This window comes from Seriola aureovittata, chromosome 4 (genome assembly GCF_021018895.1).
Source record: "Seriola aureovittata isolate HTS-2021-v1 ecotype China chromosome 4, ASM2101889v1, whole genome shotgun sequence".
Taxonomy (NCBI): Eukaryota; Metazoa; Chordata; class Actinopteri; order Carangiformes; family Carangidae; genus Seriola; species Seriola aureovittata.
Window position 1 is genome coordinate 5,287,533 of NC_079367.1, and position 17,711 is coordinate 5,305,243.

The following is a 17,711-nucleotide window of genomic DNA, read 5'->3' on the forward strand; positions in this document are numbered from 1 at the left end:
GTGAGTGAACGCGGACAGATGTCAATTTGCCCCGGGCAGCATAAATTTAGCTGAAGATGCATCTGCACATGTTGGAAAGGTTTCAACCTGAGCTATAACATTAGTGCTGATCCTGTGGCCGTATAACTCCACTTCATAAAACCACAGGAGGCAAGAGTAAAAATAGAGAAACTGCAGGAAAATATGCGAAGTTCGTGGTGAGTTCAGTCTGAGCCGTCTCACACAGAAAAACAGAAAAACAGCTTTACTGTACTGAGCACATTCAATGTGTACACTGCCAGCTCGGTAAATCTAACGTCTGTAGAGTCAATAATCAATCTGTTTCTGGTGAATAAACAGTGAGTGTTAAAATACCGTAAATGTAAACATTTTAACAAATAGCGAAAGGTGAAAATTTGCAGAATATGAGCGAGGCTCTCTCCACCTTGGAACGCCTACTGCGCCCCCTTCATATCTACATTCACGTCCACCTTTCCTCGTCCTTCAGAGACGTACTTTGTTCTTGTGACTGGTGCTGCTGCACATCTCCCACCTCTGTCCCGGCGGAGCGATGACTCAACCAGCCAACCTTCCCAACAATCTTACTGTCATTAGGTAGATGACAGAGGAGGTCAGGTCCAACAGCATCACTATGACATCACAGTCCTTTCCTCATCATGGACGAACATTTCGTGTAATGGATTCTGACATTACCATGTTTTCACTGTGCTGAGCAAGAATAAACTTCCCGCTGCATTACAGAGAAGGTTATAATTCACTTGCAATCAAAGTGACATTTGTCACATGGCTATAAATCCACCGTGACACTAATCATATCCAGTCCATTGCCTATAGTTACATCACAGGCAAGAAAACACCATATAGACTGAAAGTTACATCATAGCACTTCAACAGCCGTGTCTGAAAACCTCATGTGACAACTGTGCACCAACACATCAAAGTGCCTCTGACTGTGACATCACGATGAGTCACTCCACCAGATAGATAGTGACAGTGCAGGTCTGCATTGGGACCATATCAAGTTAGAATGACATTAGGGGGTTTAATATGTGCTTCTATTTCTGCATCTGCATCAGTGGATGAAGGATGGAGGAAGACGCACAGAAGGGAGGGAAGGAGCGAATCCTTTTCATGCAACACCGCAGATTGCTCTTAGAGCGATGCTTAATCCCTCCAACAATACTCGCTAATGGAGAAACAGTGTGTGCAGGTTGCATGATTAAACTGTGATAGTGAGTCGGGAACCAAAATCAGATCATTTCTGCACGTGTAAATGTTTGGAGTTGATCATTTATACAACTTCATTGTCCTTGTGTCTTAAAAATATTGGGCAATATGCATTACTAGAATAAACCCTTTTTCCCCCAATGTGGACTTAAAAATTCATTCAACACATCAATTCAGTAAAAATTGCTGCTGCACAACTGTTAATTATTATTATTTTTTATTTTCTCACACATCATATAGATTCAAGAAAAAGATCAGGGAGGCATCTGATCAGTCCCACAGTCATTCCACATCATGGTAATGACCCCAAACATACAGCCAGAGTCATAAAGATCCCCACAGAGCCCTGACCTCAGCACCATGGAGCCAGTCTGGGATTACATTAAGAGACAGAAGAACAGAGGCAAGTTCTCCAAGATGCTTAGAACAACCTGCCACTACCTTCAAAAACTGTGCACATGTACAAGGAAAAGGGTGGTTACAGCAAATATTGTTGGGCTGGCCGATATGGTCGATAAGTAACATTGCGATACACGAAATAAAAGTATGATTTAAGCCTTTGATGCATAAAGCGACACACTCTCATGCTTCGCTGCTGCTTTGACCTTGAGATTCGGCATCCACCCCTACTTTATTGTATAAATGTAAATTCTTGCACATTACTCTATCACAATCATTTGTTTAAATTGTATTTGCTTTAGTAACTTCCCTGCACGTATTTGTCCAAAGCTACTGTCTGTGGTTTGTCACACCAGTAACTGTTCTTTTCACAACTGGTGGAAAACACCTGCAGTGACATCACACAGTGGGGTGTGGACAGAACATGCTTGTTGACGGTGCCTTCAACAGCACATTGAAATGCAGAAAATACAATCATTCATCACTTTTGAAAAGGGAACAAGGCAACGTTCATTTTTTAAAATCAGTTTCCTAGCAACTACGCTCTATTGAGGTAATGCCAAGCTTGAACACCAACCATATTATGCACTAAACATCTCATGTCAAAAACATGATCTCACAAGTTCCACTACACGGTATGAGTTTAAACCTGCCCAGAACACACTGTCCACACTGAACGGTGTCATGCATGAGAGCACGAGAGCACGAGCAGGTGTGTGTAGTAACAACAGTACAGTCACTTCCACTAGGGGTGGGTCACACGGACCAAATCTGCTGGTGCATATCCTGGTGTGTATACTCAGTTTCAAGTTTAAATAAATCCTACTGTCACGAAGGTTATAATGTTCAGTTTCAGAGAGCAGTGTATGTAGTGTTTCGGAGGACGTAGCTGGTCTGACAGGTGTTTGTATTATTATGTCCATCTCATTTACCTCTCAGACATGAACATGGGAATTGTATTGTAATATTTACAATTACAAGTACCCGAACTGTCTTAATCAAATTCCCTCTAAATTCCAACCTTAATCATAACCTTCATTAAGAAGAGCGGTTGTATTAGACTCCATTAGCTGAGCAAGTAAAATGAAGCACTGAGAAGTTGTAATCGTCTTGTTGACAATTTCAGAGTGATGTGATATGTATATTAATTGTTCATGAAAACAGACGGCATAATAAAAATGGATTATGAGTTCATCTCATTAGCTGTCTGTATATGTGAGGAGGGGGGCTTGACAGAGCGTTGGGTGGGGGGGAGCAAATCAGATGTGCAAGTGTGATTTTTCCACAGAGCCCGATTCACAACACAAGACACAAGACAAGTGAGGAGAAGCACACAGGCTGCACACAGAGAGACAAATGTGGATCTCTATCCATGACTCAGACGTTTCTCACCTCCCTCAGAGATGAGACGGAAAACAGGGGATGTGGGTGGGGGGGTGGGGGGGCATTTTCAAGGTGACAGGAGAAGGAGACGCGATTGAGGATAGATGGAAAGATTTGACAGCCTTCAAAGCGATAACACGGGAAGCCAATGAGACGCTGATGAGCTAACCGCACAGGTGGAGTGTGGATGTGAGGTCACGATAACACCAGAGGAAAACAGACTAATTTGTGATGGATAATGAGAGAGAGAGAGAGAGAGAGAGAGAGGAGAGAGAGAGAGAGAGAGAGAGGGGAAGAGAAGAGAGATGGAAAGGCAAAGTGTGATACAATGTGTGACTGTAGTGGGTGGACCCGACTGGGCTGCGTGTCCACAATAAGCCTCTGTGTTTTTGGCAAGTGTGTGTATGTTTGTATGTGCGTGCCAGTGAGGACAGTCCCGTGCCCTACACAAACACTGCCCTTGTGTTGCCCTCGCTTGCCCCCATCAACCTTCGCAACCAACCCCCCCCCCCAGCCTAAAACATTTCTCTCTCTCTCTCCCTCTCTCTCTCTCTCCCCCCCTCTGACACACACAAAGCTCTGTCAGCTTGGCCTCACACACACTGAGCTCCAGTAAAAACAAAAAACACAGAGGCTGCAGGGGGCAGTGGGGTCACATGGCGCTGGTCACACAGTCCCCCCCCCCCCAATAAACAACTACACTTGCATTATTTAATGTATTCTGCACTGTGGGATCTGCAGCATGAGGCGGCTTACTCATACCTTCAGTAGCTTCTGCACACCAACACATCACACCACAGGGGTCAATGCCTAAGCACATGTAAACAAGCTGCTTTCTTAGTCTGAGCTCTGCTGATTAAAGTCAATACTACGGTAAATACACACCAGCTACTCTGACAGACGTGCAGCTGATGTTTGCCATACCTTTACTGAAAAGCTAAAGGCTATGCAAACTCCTGCCACAACCATATCATTATTCAAAGCAAACAACGGATACACCCACACCACAGACACAAGGAAGCCTACACACGCAAAGTGGCCTTGCCAATCTGATTCTGTGAAACAGGAAATGAAGAAATTCAATGCAGGCATATACACACATACACACACACAAACACACAACTAATTTCTTCCTTGCCTTGCCTGCTCCTGACAATGAATCAAACACAGTTCTCAGAAGATTTATACAAAAATAAATCCCACTCTTCTATAAATACACTTGATGTCATCGAAACAAGAACTGATCTATTTTGAATACTATATTAAAGGCCATTTCTGACCCCCCCCCCCTCTCTTCTTTGCCTCAGCATCCAATGATAGGTATGGCCAGTATGGTTCTTCCTGTTTTGATGTTGAGCAGGATTGTGCACCAGCTGCTCTGTGAGGGTGACATAAGGATTAGCCTTTGTTCCATTTGACACAACAGCTTCTTCTTTGAAAAGGACTGGGGGAGCTTTCCTCGGAAACTCTTACAAAGAGGAAACAATGAACAGCTATCATTAGGGAGTCAACATGTTGTAGACGCACTTCACACCTTTTTTTCTCTCTTCAGGTCAATATTTTTCCACAAAAAGAAATTAACCTTTATTATGAATACATCTACTTAATAACTGTAAATCACCGTCACTGTTACCACCCACAATATCAAACAATGTCTCAAACACTCCAAAACTGGTAACATCATATCTGTAAACCAAAATGATCAACAGAATGTGAAGAAATAACAGTTTTGATATCATGTCAAAGATGTCCGAGTACTATGCTAACCAGCTAAAGTCTGCCCTCGGTCAGACGTGAGGATGGAGGATGGAGGATGAAGCAAAACAAAGCAGAACAAGAGTTAGGACGCAGCTCTTGGTGAGTTAAGGATCGAAGATTAATCCTGTTAATGCTAAAGTTGGCTATGTAGTGATAGCAAATACCTACATGCAACTCCTTTAAATGTCAGGAAATACAAAAAAATCATCGAAAGTGAATGATGGAAATTGTAGGTCACACTGAATCTAAAAATGTGTGTGTCAGGGCTGTGGGTTCACATTTGACTGAGATATTACTACAAACTTTTGATGCAAACTGAGGTAATTAGCTTTAAAGTATCTAAAAGTACTTTAATTAGCCCCATAAAAAAAGTGTTCGTCACAGCCAGTGCTGCTGCAACTGATGACTGTGTTGATAAATGAACTAAATCAATGAGCAAATCTACAGTCACTAATTTCCTGTTGTTTTTAATTACACAGGCCTGAACTTGTATCTTTACTCTCACACTGTATCTTTGTCTCACGTCTCTCCTGCTGCTGCAACTTGCACCTCACAGTTTGAAACTCCCTGGACTAATTGTTTCAGCTCCATTAATGAAAGGTAGAATGTCCTATGTTCAACTTTGGCATCATTTCAACCACGGTGTGTATTTTAAATACCCCGGCATGAAAAACTCAAGTTCAGCAAAGGAAGACCAGGGATGATTTGAGAGGTTGTTTGAGGTCAGCAGTGCGACTCTTTAAATTTGGGAAGTTTGAAAATAGATTTAAAAGAAACCCCAGCCTGTCACACACAGACATGCGGCACGAAACAGTGAAGAGTGGCTCCAAAGAAATCAACAAAAATAACACAGAGCTGCCGAGAATGTCTCGGGGATGGCTCCCACACACACTGCTGATTTTTCAGCATTTGTCTCCCAGCATCATCTTGCCAAACCGACCATTTATCTCCCTCATAAACAAAGGGCCACACATTGGCACTGAATGGTACGCACACACACACACACACACACACACACACACACACACACACACACACACACAAGCCTTGGCCCCGGCTATCATCTCGCTATAGAGGTGACTGGGTTTCTGGGAACACTTAGCTGCGGTAAATGACATGCTAATGTCCTCCTCTTCAGATTATACATCCATCCATCTGTCCGCACTGCTCGACTCTGCACACACTGCACTGCCACAGCATCCCTTTCTGTTTCACTAATAATATAACACACACACAAGCCACTGTTGTGCCCAAGAATCAATGCCACACAGACAGACAGACAAACACATCTGTTGATTTTGCAGACACAATATAATTCACTCATGTAAACTGCCTTTCTTTGCTCTCCATCTATAATTAGCTAACTGTACCAGTGCATGTGCTATTGTTGAGCTGAAAACACAGGCTAAGCTAATTATACACAACTTCTGCGATACCTCGGGCAGCAAGGTCAGTGCCACACGGATAATGCCACCCAAACATACTGCTAAGAATGCACTTAAGGGTAGGGCTTCCTACAATTGTGTGAGTGGAAGGGTTTCTGCACGCTGCTCGATGTTAATACTAAAATGCTAAAGAAAGAACATTAAAAAAAAATAAAGAATAGACAGAGTGAAAGGATGTTTCTCGTTTGCCTTATTAGAAGCTACGTGATGACCATTAAAGCTCCTTCTGCTTATGGTGATAACACAGCAGTGTTGGTGGGATGATCAGAGCATAGCACAAATAATTGGATCAAGCTATTTTTCCACATTTGAGTAGGAATGAAAGAAAGAGGGGGGGGCGCAGGTGGGAGGCATCTGTACCAATTATTGGTCCTTATTGGCCAGCAGCGCTGACTGATCGCAGGAAATGTGGTTGTTATGCTGATAGATGTCAAAGCTGCACTTGTCCGACCACATTTACAAAGTATTACATCTGACGCATCTGAGAGGAGGATGGAGGTGAAGCAGTGTTTACTCTGTCAGCCGAACGTGATGGCACGCACATGTCATCATCAGGAAGAACAGGCCTATAAAGGGAATTGATTATCAGACTTGTTGCAGATTAATCCAAAGAAAAAGAAAAAGACATCTTCTAATGAGCAAGCGACTCTGCACTTAATAAGCAGCCGACTCGTACACTGCACTTGGCAACAACCGGGGTTGGATCGACTAATTGGGTCAGTAGTGCTGGGACCATTCATCCAATCACCACATCTGTTCTAAAAAAGGGCCCTGCTGATCAGCTCACTGGGAAACTACTTCCCACAGCGAGGGGACTTTATTCGGAGCTTCGTAAAGACAGATGTTGTGCATCTGTATTGGTGCACAATGTGTACATACATACATGATACTGTCCACTATTTCCTGCGCTACCTGTTACATAAACTGTCCAAGGTCTGGTTAAGCACAAGGTGCAATACTTGTGACAGGGAAATGAAGAGCAGCTGAGGCTCAAACTCAATGAAGCAATAAGATTTTACAATGCTGATCCAAGCCAAGTGAACCGCAAGGCAAGCTGTAGTTACACAAAAAAACCATAAAAAACAACAACACAGGAGGTATTTTGTAACACATTACAAATGATGCAGTGTGGTGTGATGGTGTAACACCGATCTCTGACGTGAAAGTAAAGCATGCTGGCTGACTTCCACACATTCCCCGCCTGTCAGAACGAGGCCTACTCTCCCAGATTCCAGCTAAGTCACTGCTCCATTCCTCCTCTCCAACTTTCACAGAGAAAGACACGCACACACACACACAACCACACGGCGGAAACGCAGGTAAAGTAGGCCACGATAACAAGATACAGCATGCACAAACACAAACACACACACACACACACACACAAGTGCAGAGGTTTTACCTGCTGTTTCCTAAAGTGTCTTATTTCCTGTTCCTCTGCTCCTCACTGGGGGCGTCTGCGTAGCTTCTGGGACACTGCATCTGATGGTCGAGAGGACAAAACAAACTGTCAGTGGAGGGGGGGGGGGGGGGGGGAACTGTACAAAGAAGAAGGTGTGAGGTCTAAAGATCAAACTGAAGAGACAGTAAAGAAAAGTAAAATGTGTGAAAAGTGATTGAACACAAAGAACTGAAAGATAACAAGATGCAGTTGCACTGAGGATTTGTCCGCAAGTCTGCATCATCTGATGTGACTCGAGGGGCCCCATCGGCCCCCGTCATTCGAGATAAGACAACAGAAAGAACAGAGCACTCAAAGTGCCCTCTTTGAACCCTCTCCACTGTCCCACTTCTCTCACCATCTATTCCCTCTGCCTCCTTTTCTCTCTCACTCAGGGTTATTGTGGAGATGATGTTAGAAATCACTGAGTATTCATCTGAGAGGATTTCTCACCTCTGGAAACACTGAAGAATAAAACGGTCAACACTGAAGCAACAAGCAGACGAATAAGAGCAACATCATTTGAAAGTATGTATGAAAACAAAAAGGTGCATGATTCAGTTTTTCCACTATTAGTCATGTTTACCAGTTCTAACAAGGAAAGGATTGCATGCAACAACTTTTGATATTGACGGTAAAGATGTCCTGTAGTGTGTGACTGGGCTGTTCAAAAATATTAGCACAGCTGCTATGATAAAACATCCTGTGGAGAACCAACCTGTGCGGCTGAGTTTTGTGCTTACTTTATGTTTGTCGTCGTTATCTCGAGCAAACTGAGCAGATACTCAGAACAGATTTGAAATATTCACTGTGAGTGATTTGAAAAACAAGTGAAGAAATGTTATTTTTCTGAGAGTGGAAGTGAAAGGAGAAAAAAAAAAAACGTGATTCACACCTAAAAGAAAGTCTGAGTCACATGGTGCTGAATCGTTTAAGCACCCAAAATGAGAGAGTGAGAAAAGTATTTCCTGCAGCTGATGTTGCATTCAAGCGGAAGTCTTCTTCTACAACCAGCAGAATTTATCATAACCAACTGGAACCAACTTGAATTTTTACTATATTAATTCCTATATTTACCCATCAATGTGAATATGCTCTTTTTCTTTTTAATATTTCACTTGTAATTACCTGTATAGATGAAACTGACTCATGGTTAAACTCATTCACCTTTACACTTTACTTTACGGTTTTAATAGTTGAAGCTGAAGCGATTAGTTATCAATTAACTGATTAGATAATCAACAGAACAGTAAACGGACGATATTTGACCTCCTACTGAGAAAGACTTGAATCTGAAGATGCTACATTGGTCTGTGGTTTACTATAATAGACTTCTTTCACTTTTTTCTGACATTAAATACACAAAATGATTAATTCATTAACAAAATATTGCTATATTACAACTACTAACAGCATTATTATAGATATTTTTATCTCACAGTTTTAAGAAGTGAAGAAAAAATCTCAGATGACTGGTATTCATTTCATTTTCTAACTGGCAGAGTCAATGAAAACATCATTTGCTTGAGTAGCAGGTCTCGCCTCATTCAAACATGGCTCAATATGAGACAATAAAAGCCTTATTCATGTAAACGCTGAATGTAAGAGAGCAGCAACTCTAGCTTGAAACATCAAGATGAAACAGGAAGCCAAGGACGTGACCACTGTACGTGCGGACACAGTGCCCGAGGCGGTGTGTAGGCCTCTCCATCAGTACCATCTGCCTACAGTTCAAAGAGCTGCTACTATGGAGACCGAGATGTAAACTGGGCGTTATGGTAAACAAATATACAGTGGGCCAAAAAAAACCCAATGAGGCCATAAACCGTGATGACACGCAATGCCCACACTCTGATTGAGGCCAGTAAACTTCCTGTTTTTCCCCTGTGGTCCAGATGCTCTATCTTGTTTAGCAGGGTGTGACACAGAGAGGCTCACACAAACAACTGTGGGGAGAGAGTCGGACATGTTTTATGTAGAGAAACAATGATTATACATTTAAAGCAGTAAATCCATAGGAAGAGGTGAGACTCTGGGTTTCAACAGAACATAATTTATAATAATTATTTTGTGGTACAGTCCACACACACACACACACACACCGGACACACACACACACACAGCTACAGTAAGATTACATGTGGAAAGTTCCAGGAAGTGTGCTGTTTAACAGAATGATAAAATCACAGGCCAGAGACAGTCAATGTTTTACTCCCGACTGAATTCAGCTCAAAGTATCACATGATCCACACCAGTGTGAGTGTGTGTGTGTGTGTGTGTGTGTGTGTGTGTGCTACAGTGGATTGTGAAGTAACTGAGAGAGCAAGACAGACAGAGAATTCAGTATAGAGCGATTCACTGATGACGTTTTTGCTGGAGGGCCAACCCCAAAGTTAGCTTTGCCGCGGTTCTCTGGAAACGACTGCACTGTAACATCAATGGTTTTTTGAGTTTGTTTCTGGGCTGAAGCCGAAAATAATCTGGTTAATCACAGATTGTTAAAAAAAAAAAAGAAGAGCCGTGACGTTAGTGACAAATGATTCTGAAGCCTGAAGTTCAGACTTATGCTCTCACCATCACTTCATGTTTTCTAAAAAGGGGGATATCCAAATTTCTAAGAACTCTTATCTTTAAACCTTAATTTAATTGAAGCATTTAATTCTTAAAACTTTTCTAAATTCCCAGAGAGACGGCATGAAAATAGCTGGCAAGATCCTGATTGGTTATGACAACAAATACTGGAGTTGGTGGTGCTACTGCCGACTTCAATATCTACAAAACCTTCTCTGCATCTACTGGCCTTTGTAGACGTGCGTTTTAAACACAGGCATTACAACACATACAATATTCGTATTTGTTATATGAGATTATCTTGACGCAATTATGGTCGTTTTACAGACGAACAAGAGCATAAATGCAACTCCTGTTAGTTAAAGGCTAAAGCTACAACAAAGATCACATTCTCAGTCCTATTTTAAAACCTGCGATACAAAAGCTCCAATTGGAAAAAACCATAAAACTGTAAATCCACCATGAAATATCATTAATGAACACAGCACAAGAGCAAGAGTTTAGAGCATTAAATGGGTCATAATGGTTCAATTATTTTGTGACAAACACAGCATTAGTCAAAAGGTCCATGTTTTATACATTTCCAGTGTTTTGTTTAAAGTGTTGATCCATAAGAAGATATATTTGTGGTTTTAAAAACCAGGAGGCCCTGATTCTCTCTTCTGATTGGCTGACTGTTTTCTGAGTGATTGAATAAAAATATAGCTGGTTTCATTTGAACAATCTGAAAAACCAAATCCAGCAAGGCCGGACAATGGGTTCATGTGGGCGGGGCTTGGCACATGGCTGAGCGTGGAGACTGTTTCATTGTGACATCACAAGTCACACAGGTCCTGACGGCTTGTTTTAAAGCTCAGTTTGTGAATTCAGTCTGTGTGCATTTCTCTGTGGACTGAGGCTTTGACACTTTCACAGTATTAAAATAGAACCTAGACCTGATTTATAATCAAACAACACATGGAAATCTACCTTTATACAATATGGGACCCTCAAATTTAGTTAAGTTTCTCTCAGGAACAAGTAACTGATTTTCAACAAGTGCCTCTGTTTTTCAGATTCCAGGCAGTCGGAGAGGAGCACTGCAGCACTACTTTTGAGGCATAACAACACTGGGAAAACTATTTCCAGCACAATGCACAGAGTAGTGTTTAGTGACGTTAGGTTCAAGTGTTTCGTGCATCTGGCACTGCTGCACATTCTCTCTGCTCTGCTCTGGAGGACCAGCTACACAAACAAAAGAAAAATAAAACCAACTGATTTACTCATCTCAGTCTTATCATTGTACTAACTAGACTAACTTTCATGACTTTCTATCTATCTCTCTCCACACACACACACACACACACACACACACACACACACACACACACACACACACACACACACCCACCCACCCTTCCTCTCCTCCACCCATCCTCCGTTACAGGAATGAGAGGAATGCACAATCCTAAAATGACTGGGGGCCTCATCAGTAGACAAAGCTCTCACTCTGGCTCACCTTGGGGCACATCCATGCACGCACGCACACACACACACACACACACACACACACACACACACACGCACACACACGCACACACACACACGCACACGTAGTCTGCCAATATACCCTCCATTTCTTATTGCCTGGGTCATGTGGGTCAGTCACTAGGGGAGCATGCTCACTATTCTCATAAATATCCTTAACTTCATTACAGCCTTCAGGCCATAACGGGCAGTGAAAGTTCCTTTTGTAAACAGGTGGTTTTCCAGAAGGGTTGCATAATAAACCCAATCTCTTGGAGGGCACTCCCTGTCCCAACACTGCACCATTTCTCCCTCACTGTACCTGGCAGTGACTGAAAGCTAGGAACTACACATAAATAAATGCAGTATAAATTGAGAAATATGTTCACTGTGATCGCTATCTCATCTCAACTAAGTTTTTTATGTTCTTTATAATATTATTGTATGAATACAAAGTAAAAGCTGCTTGGAAACGTAAGAAATCAACTTAAGGAGGTTGTTCAGAAATCATGTCCATTAAAGACGATTTAGTTAACGACCTCAATACATGCAAAAGGACTGCGAGAGGAATGCAGCAGTACACACATTTCATGCACTCCGCACACCAAGTGCGGTCTGAAGGGCCATTGCATTTGACCATGCGTCATGAGTGCCTCACAGTAAACAAAAGAGCACTGTCCTTCCATTTCTAAAAACAATACCCACCCGCTCATTAGCACTGTGTGATGTTTATGACCCTCCGTCACAGAGGAACAAGAGAAATTAGTGGCATCAAAGTAAAGTTAAAGTTTTTATATCACTGCAGCTATTTGTGATATATGTGTCTACCCAGGGCCTTTAAGCACTTCTTCACCCTGTCTCCCTGTATTTAGCTACTTGCTTCAACCTCTATTTATAACTGCTATTGTGAGGCTGCCCTCAGGTGGGTGGGTGGACCGTGTGAGTCTGTGTGTTTATTCTCAAAAGTTCCTCTCAGATGCTGTAAATCAGTTACCTTCCGGCTGCCTGACTGAGCAAAGGTCCATCTCAGTCTGTAGACGGTACAGCAGCTGATCACTCAGAAGACAAACACACACACAACACACACCCACAGAACTGTTACCAGCAAGGGCAAACACAAGTGGGAAAGCTGTTCACACCGCCCTGACTTGTTGACATCATGAGGACAGCAGGAAGTTAGATGACACCACATTGCAATTGAATGCAGTTTAAGATAAATACTTCTCAAAAGCTATTAGCACAAAAGAAGCGAGAAATAAGAGGAAGACAGTGCTAAACTTTGTGCGTACTGTACATTGTCCAGATTCTTGTGCAGGACACATCAACACATACCAAGGCCAGTGATGCTACTTGGTTCCTGGCTGTAGGAACAACAGTTGGAGTTGTTGGAGTCACCTGAGGCCAAGTGTGTAAGATCAACGTGAGTGATGGTTTCTCTACTTTAACGTAGAAGCCTCTGTCACTCCTCTTTCAACCCTCCTGTCCTCCCGTATGTTTACAATGCATAAAAATGTAACCAGTTTTTTTGTAACATATAACATCCATGTTTAAACTAAAGGGCTGTCTGCATGTTATGATATCACAAGGCTCAATGCATGCTCACAGCAGAGTGTGTGTGTGTGTGTGTGTGTGGGATAGACATGTGCAGTGTGTGTCATCAGCAGTTGCAGACAGGGACCCGCGCTGGGAAGACGTGTTGCCATAGAGATGTGAAGCTGAGGTTTTGCCCTCTCAGGTTACTGAGTGGAGGCTGGACCCCCTTGGGTAGCAGCATAACCCAGCGCTATCTATGCATCTAGGGCTGCCGCGGTTACTGCATCAAGCTACATGCGAGGAGACAGCGAGCAACCACGGCAACCACCGGTGCCACACCACAGACTTCTTGTGCTTTATGTACTTTTTGTTTATTACAATGTTTTTATATTTGATATGTTAAAAATCTGAATGATGAAGTGTTTATTCTTCTATCATTAAGTCCATCTGGGCTCAGATACAGACTAATGCACTAATGAGTTTATTAGTGTTATTTGAATATGTGAGGTTGAATACCTTTATAAAAATATGTAAAACAACTGAAAGACTTAATTTAGAACATCTGTAAGGCCTTTGTGTTGCAATTGTAATTTCCTGTTCGGTCACAGATTGCTCTGTAAGCAACAGATTGCTGCCTAAATCAAAGTAACGTGGGTTAAAATAAAACAAACAAACAAAAAAAAAAAACTTGCTACGCATCTGACAGCAGTGCTTCCTTTGTGACATAATTTTCTGTTTCTGTAATGTCACCAACCTGGTAAATTAAACCTGTTACAAAATGGTTTTGCAGTTATTTTTATGCTTTATGATCATCATCATAATTATACTCAAGATTCCAACAACAATCTCTTACACATGACAAAAACATATAAATGTAAATATACAGTGAGTATTCACTGGGCTTTGCTGATTCACCTCAGACCAGCCAGCGGGTTTTACTAGAGACTCGTCACAGAGGATGATGCTTTTCAGAGAGGAACAGATATCTATCTTATCTACCCTGCTTCACACTTTCCTGCAGCCCAAGAATCTGTGGTGATGGACAATCTAACCCTCCATAACTCCAAACACGCACTGTATGTCCAATACATCCATCCTGTTTATCATCTTTATTCCCCTGTATGCCATCAAAACATTTCTTTCCTACAACTTACTGTCCTTATCTTCTACTTTTTATTTCCATGCAAGTACGATCCAGTGTTTCCCTTCTCTCAGATTTAAGACCAGACAACATTTTAGCTTTGTTGTCTTCACCAAAATCATTAGATGCGCTGTAAATATAGACCACAAGAATAAACAGCCTGTGATTTCTGTGCATGAAATGGATTTACAATATTTTAATTCTGTGTCATACAAATGGAAAACTTGTATTTTGAAATGAAATGTAGCTGAGGAGTGATATATCATATCTCCATGTTTTCATATGGGCAGTGTATCTGCAGGAATGTGCTCCACAGATTAGAATAAGACCGTCCCAACATCATCAAGCTTGTTCTTCCCAGCAAGTTGCACAACACACTCCTGATATTTGTAAAGTCGATCATTTGAATATCCTCATCACCGACTGACTCACTGGCAGAATGACTTACTGACTGACTGGAATGGACAAGTTTGGAGAGGATAACAGGCAACAACTGTGGGAAACCTGTTTACTACCCAATGTCCACTACTTTCTCAACGATCCTAATAATGGTATTTAATAATGTTTATGCGCCAATTTTTCAAGTGAAAAGATGTCACATCTTCACACCATCCCTGCTCGCATCACCGCAGAATACCACAACCGAAGTCTGTGTCACACACAGAGCAGCCTGTAGCAGGTCTCAAGGTGAGAGCGTCTTCATTTCATGTTTCAGTGTTAACTACAAAGTCTGTTTTTCCTCACACTTCACTTCAGAAAGCGAGAGTGTGTTCGCTGGTATAACAAGAGGAATAGCTTCCCACAGGTGACAGACAGATGCTGTCAAGCCCTAAATTGGATTGTAGAATTGACACTTTAGAGTAAATGTGAATAAATGCGTCTCTAACCACACCTGTATCGGGAGCATTTGAACTGTTTTCCACTTAAATTTATTGTGTTCCAACTTAATAACCGAGAATGAATTAAAGCACTTATTAGTTCATGGTGTTCTTGTGCAGACTTCTTTATATGACTCTGCACATGTCATGTAAGATTTACTGTATCTCTCATATATTTCACTGTACTGTCTCTGGCATTTCTCTCTCTCTCCTCATTACATCTCCCTCTATCCCTTTCTTGCTGTCTTCCCTGCATTCCTTGGCAGGTCCCAGCGTGCTGTGCAGCAAAGTGGAGAATTCCAGCAGGCCGCTCTCATTTCAGTCACATTTCTTGCTATGGCAATTTCCCTTCTATGTATAGTTTTATAATCAGCACTTGGGTACAGTTTCTACTCAGTCGAAGAGAATACAGAACATTCCACTTTCCTCGGTCCGGACTGGCAGCGGATGAGACTGTGCAGCTTAAAAAAAATATAAAAAGACAATAGTGATCATGCAAGCTAGCAGACATTGTGAAAGCCAGCTTGCACACACACAAACCTGTCTCCCTTTCATACTGATCTTTGAGAGGATGTTACGCAAGCCTTTCACTATAATCAGGGGTGATTACTTTAAAGGTATAACAGCAGGAAGTGTGAATGAGTGAGAGACAGCGAGAGGTGGCAGAGACACTGGGGCAGAGAGTGTGACGAGGAAGATAATAGGGATAGTTGCAACACACACACACACACACACACAGGTGTTTCACTCCAAACAACAGAATATACAAATCTCGTTACAAAAGTGGGTCTCTTGAAATAAATACGTAGGCGTTTTATATGAAATACGGTGAAAAACAGCAACAGCATTTTATCTAAAGGCTTCAGTGCAATCAGTCTCAGTATTCAAACACAGCAGGCAATCAGCGAGACAGAAGCTCAGAGGCAGCGAACATATCAGGCAAAAGAAAAATCAGCTGGTCAACGACCATTGCAACAAACACACTGCTAATAATTATTCTCCATATTAAACCTTCAAAATTCATATTTTCTCATTTGTTTTCCACCTTTTTCTGAACTTGGATATTCAGTCCCGCATCTCTCTCCGTCTCTTTAAATATTTTGTTTGATATAAACGTACAGTCAGGTCTATAAGTGTTAAGACATGTATCCAAGCACACAGGACTGAAACAAGCTTTCCCTCGCTGTTCACTCAGTATGGATGTGAACACTCTCAGAGTCAGCATTTTTACCCCACAGTCATTGTTTCATTTGAAATCCAAGATGGTGGAGCAGAGCCAAAACAATGAAAAAGTATCACTGTGCAAATACTTACTGACAGCACTGTATGTTTGGTTTAATCATGCTGCAATATGCCATTACACCTCTATATTTTGATGTGCTTCACTCTGAAACTCGAAGAGACATTGAGCACTCTGAAAAATGCTACAATAAACTGCATTATTGTTGTGATAACTGGCACCAAAACCTCTGCTGGTATATAAAGTAAAGTCTAGCTGGATCAGCCACGTGGCTCCTTGCTCTTATCTTAACCTCAGAATTTCACCACGCTGTAGGTCACTGAGACTAGAAACATTTCACTGCGACCTGCATCATTCATGTAATTCACAACACAAATAGGACCCCCCCCCCACACACACACACACACACAGAAAGTGATCTCACTCAACAGCACTGTTCAACTTTTTAAGCCCCATGATACAGAACATGGACGTCACTGCAGTTGCAAAACTTTCCTTTTTTTCTTGCTCTTAGAGGAAGACTTATTTAGGATTCTGCTTTCATTTGTGCCCAGTTTCTCGGTAGAGGCCAGCTTTGGGACTAAATCTGGCTTGGACTAAATAGCTGCATTGTTGGCGGATGTCTTTAGAGTGACGTCAGTTAGCCTTATCAGTGTTCTCTAACTTTACCTCAGAGGAGGCTTGACAGCGGGGCAGACCCCACCCAGCACACGGCCTCCAGGACCAGTGCCTGAGTAGTAGCAAATAATCCTCTTGGTAAATTCTTCTCCTCTTTTGTAACATGAAGCACGGCTTTAGGATTTTCTCTCTGTCAAGACTGAAGTAATCATCAAGTGTGATGGACAGTGGAAATGTGCGTGTGGGCTGCTATAGAAATGCTCTCATGCATTAGACACAAAGATAATAGCTCTGGAGATTAGAGAAGTCAACAGTGAAAGAAAATCATCTTTAAGCTTGTGTGTGTGTCTACATGTGCCTCAGGCCAGGTTAGAGGTGGGCATAAAATCCTTTGTAATAGGGCTGTATATGTAATGTGATATTATAATTAAAGTATCCAGAAATTAAACTGTGAATTTGTATACACTTAAATAACCAGATTTGATTTCTGTTGTTGTTTAATCTGGAGAATTAGAGCAGTATCAATCCAATATCGCCATTAAACAGTGCTGCTCATTTATTTGCAGCTTCA

General features: G+C 41.9%; 1 protein-coding gene across 2 annotated transcripts in view; it reads right to left on the minus strand.

Moving 5' to 3' along the window:
- Positions 1 to 17,711, minus strand: part of pik3cb (phosphatidylinositol-4,5-bisphosphate 3-kinase, catalytic subunit beta) — a 47,754-nt gene that overhangs the window by 27,950 nt on the left and 2,093 nt on the right. For both annotated transcript variants that reach the window (XM_056373766.1, XM_056373767.1), the window contains exon 2: positions 7,615 to 7,694. The gene's annotated coding sequence lies outside the window, so the exon portion shown is untranslated. The remainder of the gene's footprint in view (positions 1 to 7,614; positions 7,695 to 17,711) is intronic.